This window comes from Leopardus geoffroyi, chromosome C3, assembly GCF_018350155.1.
Source record: "Leopardus geoffroyi isolate Oge1 chromosome C3, O.geoffroyi_Oge1_pat1.0, whole genome shotgun sequence".
Lineage (NCBI taxonomy): Eukaryota > Metazoa > Chordata > Mammalia > Carnivora > Felidae > Leopardus > Leopardus geoffroyi.
This window is the reverse complement of record NC_059338.1, coordinates 120,150,942-120,161,356: the sequence shown is the minus strand read 5'-3', so window position 1 is coordinate 120,161,356 and position 10,415 is coordinate 120,150,942.

Below are 10,415 nucleotides of genomic sequence, written 5' to 3'. Positions count from 1 at the left end.
TAAATCCTCTGATTTACATTTAGAAAATCTTATTGCATTTGGTATTATGAATGTCTGTAGCCTGAATTAGATTTATGAAGAATAAACTGGCCTAGTTGTCTGTTCAAAACGCACACACACACACACACACACACACACACACACACACACCAATAATAGAATTTACATTCAGTTTTATCCTCTAGTGAGAGAATACATGAACAGAAAGAGTAGATTTTTTAAATTTTAATTCTTAAAAGTAATAATGTCCTAGGGGTGCCTGGGTGACTCAGTCGGTTAAGAGTTCGACTTAGGCTCAGTTAATATATCACGGTTCGTGGGTTTGAGCCCCACATTGGTCTCTGTGCTGACAGTGTGTAACCTGCTTGGGATTCTCTCTCTCTCTCTCTCTCTCTCTCTCTCTCTCTCTCTCTCTCCCACTCTCTCTTCCCCTCCCTCGCTCACACTGTCTCTGTCTCTCTCAAAATAAATACATAAACTTAAACAATTTTTAATAACATCCTAAGAAAACTGTATTTCAAAAATAGTTAACGTTTAGATAGAAGTTGCAATGGACCAGCCCTGTACTTTTACATATATATTAACTCTTTCAATGTATGCTGGTAAATGGTTCATTTTTATTTTTTAATGTTTATTTTATTTTATTTTGAGAGAGAGAGATACAGAGTGCATGTGGGGGAAGGGCAGAGAGAGAGGGAGACACAGAATCCGTGGCAGGCTCCCGGCTCTGAGCTGTCAGCACGGAGCCTGATGTGGGGCTCAAAATCACAGAGCGTGAGATCATGACCTGAGCCAAAGTCGAACACTTAACTGACTGAGCCACCCAGGCACCCCAGTATGCTTGTAAATGTTGAACAGCCTTCCCTGGGTAGGGAAAGAGTGGAGCTTGTGTGGTCACTGAAGACAGAGCTGGAAAGACGAGAACACTCAGCTCTGGGGAGTCACACAAGGCAGCAGAGCAGACCTTCAGTTCTGACATCTCAAGTACACGTGTGGGAGAGGTATAGTTAGGATCATGTGTTCATCATGGATAGGTGGGATCTGAAAAGGGATTGAGAGATTCAACCTGTCCAACAGTCACAATGGAAAATATGAAAAATTAAACCGCCATGTAGGCTACTCACAAACTCAAGATCACACTAGAAATTGAGAGCTAACTATGGAGCCTAGATACGCAACAAGCTGAATTCTAAGCTAATTGGTCAAATTCCCATTCAAAGGGCAGTCTAGCCCCGAAGGTGGTCTCTGTTTTCTTAGTTGGGGAGATGTCCAAATTTCAAGTCTCCTTTTCTTTTCTTTCCTTTTTTTTAAAAAAAATATATGTATTTTTTCTGAGAGAGAGAAAGAGAAAGAGGTGGGGGGGGGAGGAAAGGGGCAGAGAGAAAGAGAGAGAGAGAGAGAGAGAGAGAGAGAGAGAGAATCTCAAGAAGGCTCTGCACAGTGTGAGCCCAACTTGGGGTTCTATCTCACCATGAGTGAGATCATGACCTGAGCCGAAATTAAGAGTCAGATGCTTAACCCACTAAGCCACCCAGGTGCCCTTCCTTTTCATGTTTATACACAATTCCTGGCTGTTCCATTCCCTGGAGAGTGCCTGGATAATCTTACTGCCTTCTGGTTTGTTTCTTGTACAATATATCAAAAGCCAATCAAATTGGGATAAACCTAACCACTTATTCCATGCCCATGTAACTGCCTTTGGGATGACCCTTGGCCCTAAATTAGCTTCCCCACATTCTGTCACCAGGCCTGAAATGTCAACATTTAATCCTCTGGATCTTAAATATTTTTCTGTTTTTCTAAGTCCAATACCAACAATCCTGCCGGGAGAATTATTTTGTCATATAGATTAGGGGATGTCCATTCACAGAGGCTAAGAGAAAGTTATAGAAATCAAACATGTCAGAAAAGTTTTAAAGTTCATTATTAAAAGTGGAATTAAGAAAGCTCTATAAACCAACTTCATACATTTAACACATTGCCTGTGTTTGGAGTTAATATCACTAGAAATTTTTCCATACAGCAAGATTTTAGTTGTAAAGTCTACTGAAATCTAAAATAAAGCTGTTAGGTAACTCTCATGAACAATAAGAAACTGTTTTTCTTTCTTTTTTGTTCAATTTTTAAAATAGTAAATTGTTTAAGAAACACTTTTTAAAATAAGAAATTCTTTAAGAAATGCCTTCTGTGTTACTCTTTCTCTCGAATGATTTTATTTTCCTTTTTCATTATTACTTTTTAGGATGCTCATAAAGCAATTTTCTAAGGGCCTATAGCCCTTGTTACCAATGTAGAATTTTGCTTGTTTGGAAATTGCTTTTGGATATTGGTGGTGGGATGTGGGGTTCATTACGCTTTTGAAATATTAAACTGGCTAGTCGTCAACACTATGAAGGCAATATGCTCAGCTGACTGCTTAGCCAGGAGATTGTTTCCTTTGGCAGACAACATAAAAGGGATATTTGCTTTACCCATGAAATATATATTTAGTAAAACAGTAAGCATAACTTTACATCCCTGAGTAGATGAAAAATGATCGATTTACTCTGAGAATATCAAACCAACGACCTTATGGATCTCAATAAAAAGGGAAAAAAAAAAAAAAAGATTTGATAGGCTTCCTGGTGACCAGGATCATAGACTATCAGCTAAATCTCCTATCGCACCACTCCTTCTCCCCCCACTCACAGATTCAGTCCTCCTCTGCACCTCTCCCAGGGCTGTAGCAAAAATGCCTCAGATAGCTGCCTTAAACCAAAACCAAGATAATACCCTTCTCCCATTTCAGGAGAATGATTTCATAATCCCTCATGAGCACCCTTCCTCCCATGGTGTAGGCCAGCTACTATGCCCTCTACTTGGAGACCCTGTCCCCAACCTGGGAGGTTATTCATTGATTTCTAGATGGTTTTCTTTGCTCTCTTCCCAGGAGAGTTAAAAAACAAAATAAAAATGAAAACAAACAAACAAAAAAACAATCAACAAAGGTGAGGAGATACCTCAAAATATATTAAAAATACATTAAGAACCTTAGGTAGTTGTATTATCTCAGGACACTTTAAATTCATTTCTGCACTGCATCCTTTCCTGACCTCAGGGAATTAAGGTCCACAAACAGGATTAGAGTAGAGACAGGCAGGGAGAGATTAGACGTGCTCTGGGACAAAAATAAGCAAAGGAAACAGGGCTATGCTTTCAGGCATGGATTAATTTAATTTTCTGGGAGAGAGGAGGGGATTGTTCAGGGGTTTAAAACCATGGGGCATGTCAGATGCTGAAGTTTGACTTTTTTTTTTTTTACAGATATATAAAGATGAGCAGAAAAACGACTCATTATCTCTTTTGGAAAGGAAAAACTTCAGGGGTTTATTTAAATCCTGTTTCCACATAATACTTTTGGCACAGACTATACCTTTTAAACTCATTGTTATAAAAGAACCTGGTATTTGGGATGATTAATTCCTTAAAGATAATAGAATGTTTAACCACTAAATGTTTATTTAAGTCATCACTAATAAAAAATATTCCAAGCAGCCTATTTTACAATTTACACATGGAATGAGAGAATATCCAATTAGGGGGAAATATTAAAATATTGAATAATCGAAATGAATATTTGCTTATAAACAAAGTGAACTCCAATACCTGTGAGGTGCTTGGGAAAAGGTGGGGGTGATGGTGAAGGGGCTTCCTCCTCCCAGACACCTAACGTAAGTCCCTGGGAAGTTCGGAGCACAAAGAGCACTGGGTGGGGGACCTGGAAGCCTTAAGTCATCTCCTCTGCTGGTCTCAGAACAGCCTGTGACCTTCATCACAGGAAATGACTCCATTTCTAGAGGTGCAGGGGGAGGAGGGAGGGAGTATGAGAAGTCAGAGGGGTCAGTGTGGGTAAAGGGCTCTGATATCCAACCATGTTAAAGGTGAGTGGTATTACCACAACCTCAAACACCTTTTTTTTTTTCTTTTTTTTTTTTAATTTTTTTTTAACGTTTATTTATTTTTGAGACAGAGAGAGACAGAGCATGAACGGGGGAGGGGCAGAGAGAGAGGGAGACACAAAGTCGGAAGCAGGCTCCAGGCTCTGAGCCATCAGCCCACAGCCCGACGCGGGGCTCGAACTCCCGGATGGTGAGATCGTGACCTGAGCTGAAGTCGGACGCTCAACCGACTGAGCCACCCAGGCGCCCCCTCAAACACCTTTAAGGAAAGTTCCTTCATGGCTCCTGGATGGCTCAGTCTATTCAGTGTTCAACTTCGGTTCAGCTCATGATCTCACGGCTCATGGGTTCAAGCTCCGCGTCAGGTTCTGTGCTCAGAGCCTGGAACCTGCTTCAGATTCTGTCTTGTCTCTCTCTCTCTCTGCCCCTCCCCTGCTTGTGCACTCTCTCTCTCTCTTTCTCTCAAATATAAACACTAAAAATTTTTTTAATTTAAAATAAAAATAAAGTTCCCTCTGTGAAGGAACTTAGCAACTTTAAACAAGATCCCAAATACACATAAAAGGGTAGTTAAGAAACTCCTCTCTTCAAGGCTAAATTAGGGCTGCTTATTTAAGCAACTCAGAGAAATAGTACAAAGAGAAGGAAAGTGAATGACAAATCACAAGGACTTACTAATTTAGCTACAGGGTCAAGTCTAATGTCCTAATTTAGATGAAAATGTATGTTTTCCCATAACACTAGCAGTCAGAGACATCTATTGGCTGCTTAATTAAAGCTAGGGGAATACCTCTATGGAGATAGGTAGGACAGCTCAGTAAACCTGTTTTCTCTGAGACTTCAAATCCAGGTAGGTCTCAGCATGTGGCTCTGTGGGTAACACAGTAGAGGCAACTCAAACCATCTGGTCTTTTATAAGTGACTTCCTCTAGGTCCTGCCCGTAGCTCTCTCTACTCCAAAGAAAAGTAGTAACTGTTCTCAAGGGTGACTTTCTGAGACTATGGAGCAGCCAACTGTCTGCTCTGCTTCAAGGAATGCAGACCCAGCTCCTTATTGCATCAAGCTTTGTTTGTTTATTTAATAGCTTTATTGAAGTATAATTTATATACAACAAACTGCACATAATGAAAGGGTGCATTTTGATATGTTTTGACATATGTACAACCGTGAAGCCATCATCACGATCAAGATACCAAGCATATCCATCATCCCTAAAGTCTCCTTGTGCTCCTCTGTAGTCTCTCCCTCCCATCCCTTCCCACTCCCCAAATCTCCTAGCAACTATTACTATAGGGCAGTTTGCATTTTCTAAAGTTTTATGTAAATAGTATTATATAACATATACTCTTTTGTCTGACTCCTTTCACCGAGCATAATTTATTTTGATCATCTGTGTTGTTACAAGTTTCAATAGCTCATTCATTTTTATTACTTCATCAACTTTTCCCATCCAACCTCCTCAAACTTTTAATTCCACCATGCAACATCCTTTTGAGTCAAGAAAACTTTTGGATCTTTAACTTGCCACTCTTAAAAATGAGAATCTCTCCCCATTTTGGTGTCAGCTAACATCTTTGTTAGGGCAGTGTGTGATAGCTCACTATGAATCAGATACACATAGCAGGCATGCTCCAAGGGAAGAATATAAACACTGGGGCAGCAGAAAGCACCAGATAACAAATTTTGAATTTTTGTTTTTTTGTGATGACTACACTCGCCCTATCTCATTTGGATACTCTAATTAGACTTCTTTTCAGTAGCTGAATAATTATCTTTCAGTCTCTGTTGCTTTCATGAACTAGCCAAGGTCAGAGCTTTACCTTACACATTCCCATTCCCTTTTGAGTAATGAGGATGCCCACCTTCTGTTGCAGAGAGGCTTAAATATGTCTTGGATTGCTGAGACAATCCCCAGTCCCTGGGATCAACTGGGATCATCAAAGCCCACTACAGTGAAGAGACAAATGGCACCCTTCCCAGAGCTACAAGCTGTGCTTCTCAGGGTTTGCCAGCCTTGTTGGTGCCTGTGGTCCTCAGCAGCCTCCCCACTGCACCCAGGTCCTGACAGCGGTCCAGTCAGGCCCCATGCTCTCATGTCCTATCCCCCCAGTCTCCAGTCAGGGAAGTTCCTAACTCCTGCTGCCACTCCATAACCTCTCTTTTTCCTAGAAAACATGTTTCTGATTGACAGGGGTGAGAAGACAGTGTGGATATAACAACTGATTCTTGTATTTCTTTCATTCCAAATCTATTGCTAATTCTTAACATCGGGGGTTTGTTTGCCTCAGGTCTTTCTTCCTGATGATCATCAAGAGTGTGACTTAGATAACTTAAAAAATAATAAGAAAATAAGGATGGACAAACTATTTATTCATCTTTTGTTCCCAGTAAACAATTTCATTTTTTGAATCATGTGGAAGAAAGGTGGGTGTCAGTAAAACACAAACACTACTATTTCAAGATATTATCTTACTACGTGTATTTAAATGACTTATATGCACCTGTGACCCCTTAATATTAATGGATTCAGAGACATTTTTAAATGGAATTTAGTAAAATATTTCAAACTCTAAGAAATGCTTACAATATAATAGTAAGATTTACCCATCAAGATATGCCTTTTGACCTCGGGAAGCCTACTTAACTTAGGTTAAATGAAAAGATTATTTTGCAGCCTTTTAGAAGAACAAAAACTTAAAATTAAAGAAAAAAGATATCTTTATTATCCAAAACCAAGTACCAAATAAATGTAGTACTGTGCTATTTTGAGCAAGGGCAGTCAACTTGGGCTGAACCTGCATGAGGCCACTTCAATACCATTAGTTTTCCTTGAAGGGACCATTTTTGATCCCTCAGCAAATCAGGTTTGACAGAGAACAGGAAAGAGCCATTTGGTGTAAAGAAATAGTTTACTATGAGACTTGATTTTTTTTCCCCAAGGTTTGTATTTTTAAGTAATCTCTACACCCAACAGGGGGCTTGAACTTACAACCCTGAGAACATGAGTCACAGACGCTACTGACTGAGATAGCCAGGTGCCTCTACCATAAGGCTTTTAACCAAATGTGTGTCAAGGTTTTCCAAAAGGAATGCAGCTTCCCTTGTGCCCCTGACTAGTGAAGAGTTCTCTTCTACCTGGGAGATCCTGTTTCCCTGAGACCACACTGGCAAAGGTTTGCATGTCCTGGAAACCTATTAAGAAAGCCCGATCAGTGGATTCAGTTCAAGGGTTTAACAGAGTGACCTATTTCATTTACAAACTTTACCATCACACACACATTTGAATGTTTCAAAGGTCATTCATTCACCAAGTGCTATCTCTACAATAAGCTCAACCAGAAGCCAAAAGGAAATGGATCTCCCCTTCATAGTAACTGTCCCTTCTTATTTCAGAAGTAGCCCCAGCTCAATTCTCTTTTCAGTCAAAGCTTCTGTTATTTTCATTCAATCTACATGAACTCACTTAATCTTTCAGAAGCTAACAGGAGATTCATAGTCTGTGAATTGTAACTAATACTTCTCTCATATATATTTTTATGAAATAATTATATGCTAGTATAGTAAGTCTACTATATTTGGAAGCTATGATATTTTCAATTTATTCTTTTATTTGTTAAAAAAGCACACAGATCTCCTTGAGATTTTGAAGGTACTGACAAAAAAAAGTAAATGGTATATTATTGGTTGCATTTTTTGTTGTTGTTATACATCTGCAATTTTATTTCTTCTTTGGGGTTAGGGTTGAGGGGAAACAGAGATTTTGACTGAGAAACAAGCTTTTGCTGAAATTGTATCCTGAAAGTTTTAAGTAAGTAGCAAAAGAGGGGAAGATAGGTAGTTAGTAAACTGGGGTCTGAGGTTGTTATCCCATTTCCATGTCGGCCACCATGACTTCCTGTCCCAAACCAAATTACAATACAGAAGGGAACCATGCTACTCTTTATTTTGCTTGTTAATGATCTAGACAAGAGAGAGAAGAGGGGTGCCACCACAAGTTCCGAAGAACGAGGGGCACAAATCCATTCATTCTACTGTCTCTGTCTGAGGTACAATCCCTAAGACCCCTATCAAAGGGTAGAAGGTAGCTGTATGTACTCAATTTGCTTCCGGACCTTTTCCAGAGCTTTTCTGTCCAGCTGTCACTGATGAATGATGACAAGGCAAGCAAAGACCAAGGTCACCCCCCACCGTGGCCCCTTCAGATTTCCGGAATAAGTGTTGTTCCATCACAGGTGAGCTGCAGCCTCTTAAAGGAGCTGCATGGGATTTTCTCCACATACGCCGTGGAACCACCAGGGGTGATTTTAGACTGGAAATTAGAACACCACAAACTCTTCCAGCAGTCAACAAGGCAAATTTGAGGTGCTCGCAGAGCTTTAAGGTGAAAGAACGGAGCAACCAGCAGAGGTGGGTGCCCTGGGGGAGGCATGGAGTGCTGGGTGTCTCCCCTGTCAGGACAGAGGGATCTGCTTGAGGCCTCATACCCCTGTTGGAGCACTTACGCTGAAGCCTTCTGAGAGGCTCCAGGTCTGGGCTGCAAAATGCTGGAATTGCCTATCAGGGCGGAGGCTTTATTAGGGCATCCTCACGGCCAGGGTGAGAAAAGCCAAAACACATTTGTTGGATTGGGCTATGAGCTCACTTCTTCAAACCCGCATGGCCCGCAGGGAAGGCTAGGTCCTAGGGTCTGCCACCTGGCCACCTCTGAGCTGTCCCTGTCTCAGCCATCTGCATTTATATGACATTCTGGAAAAGGCAAAACCATAGGAACAGAAAATTTTCATGGTTGCCATTAAGTATGGGGGAGAGGTGACTATAAACTGGCAGCAGGATGGAATTGGGGGAAATGGAGCTGTTCTGTATGTTGATTGTGGTGGTAGTCACAGGGCTCTATGGGTTTGTCAAAACTCATAAAGCTGCACAATCCAAACATGAAGTTTTTCTGTAAGTAAATTTAAAAAGAAAGTGCACTGATTTCTATCAAATTGTTTTCTATAAGAGATGGAATTTGGAAAAAATAGTTGAAATTATGAGATAGTTGAAATAGTTGAAATAGGTTTGATCTGTCTTTCTCATAAGTCCTAGGAAAATCACTTGTTTCTGTATTATTATTATTAAAATAATTCTTGATCACCTTCTTAAAAATGAGTAATATAGATATTATGGCACATAAAGAATAGCAAAGTTAAGTACAATGACAGCCTCGTGCAATTTTAATAGGACACCTTAAACATAATTCCTAACCCCTACAAAACCATTTCTACCTTTCTCTGACTCGATCCTTCTCAGCTAAAAAGTTGTTAAGTAAAAGGATATATGTACATTTTTTTTCAACCTTTAACACTTGGTGTTTACCAGAAAGTCATACACCCACTCCATCATTGGAAGCTAATCATGTTCACAAACAAAACTGTTTACGATGAAACTCAACCATCTTTGTAGTTCTTATTCACATCTGTGTCTCCAGAAGCTCCAGCCTGCTCATGTGTTTAGTAGCCAAAGACCTTTTTTCCCTTGGGTAGAAACTGCAAATTTGCTAGTTAATTAGGTAATTTGTTTCTCTGCTTTGTGAACAGTGCTCATTTGTTCTTCCTCTTTCCTCAGATTCATGCTGCTGGATTCTCTTCCCATTTGAGTGTCTTCCACCTCCCCCAAACCCCAAACAAGATGGTCAATTAATTTCCTAAAGATTTCTTGAGTCTGTGTGTTTAATAAAAAAAAAAATGAGGAATGAAGTAATCCGAAATACTTTTGTAAAGATCTCTCTGACAGAAGAAACAGTACCTTTTTTTTAATAAAGTTTCCAGTTAGTATGTGGAGACAAATGTTAACTAAGGTCAATTTAGGGCGATATCTCTCAACCAATTAAAAGGAGCAATTGTGAGTTCTAAACCAGATATTCCTATAGGAATATTCCTTACAGTTCTTCTGTTTAGTCAATAGAAGCAAAATACTTAAAGGTCTCCCAGCTATGACTCCTTCTGGTCTTGTCTCAACTCATTTAGCAGCCCATTAAAGAAATAATTTCACAGTGAGATTTATAATGGTAGAAATGTATTAATAGCTTTTTATATTCTTTAAACCATAGTTTTTCCTTGCACTTTTCCCTGAAAACTACTTAAACTCTATGTGAATATTTAGACACTTGTTTGTTTGTGAGTACCTGACCTGTTAAGATACAAAACCGTTTGGCTGGAAAACAATAGGGTAATTTTGGCTTGAGTTAATAATTACAGAAACTGAAAAGCTATTTGTGAAAACAAATGACCCAAAACATCACTAAAATATCCGAGACACTAATTTGTGTTCTACAAATCTGTATTCTTTCCACCAACTTCAGGGCTCAGATTGTATTTCTCCCTGGCCTCAGAATGCGTCACTGTAGCCTTGACTACAAGCAAGCCATTGATTCAGAATACAAAAAGGGAGTGGGGACAGTCCCTGCACAATTGAGTCCCTGAGCCTGCTTTACGTCT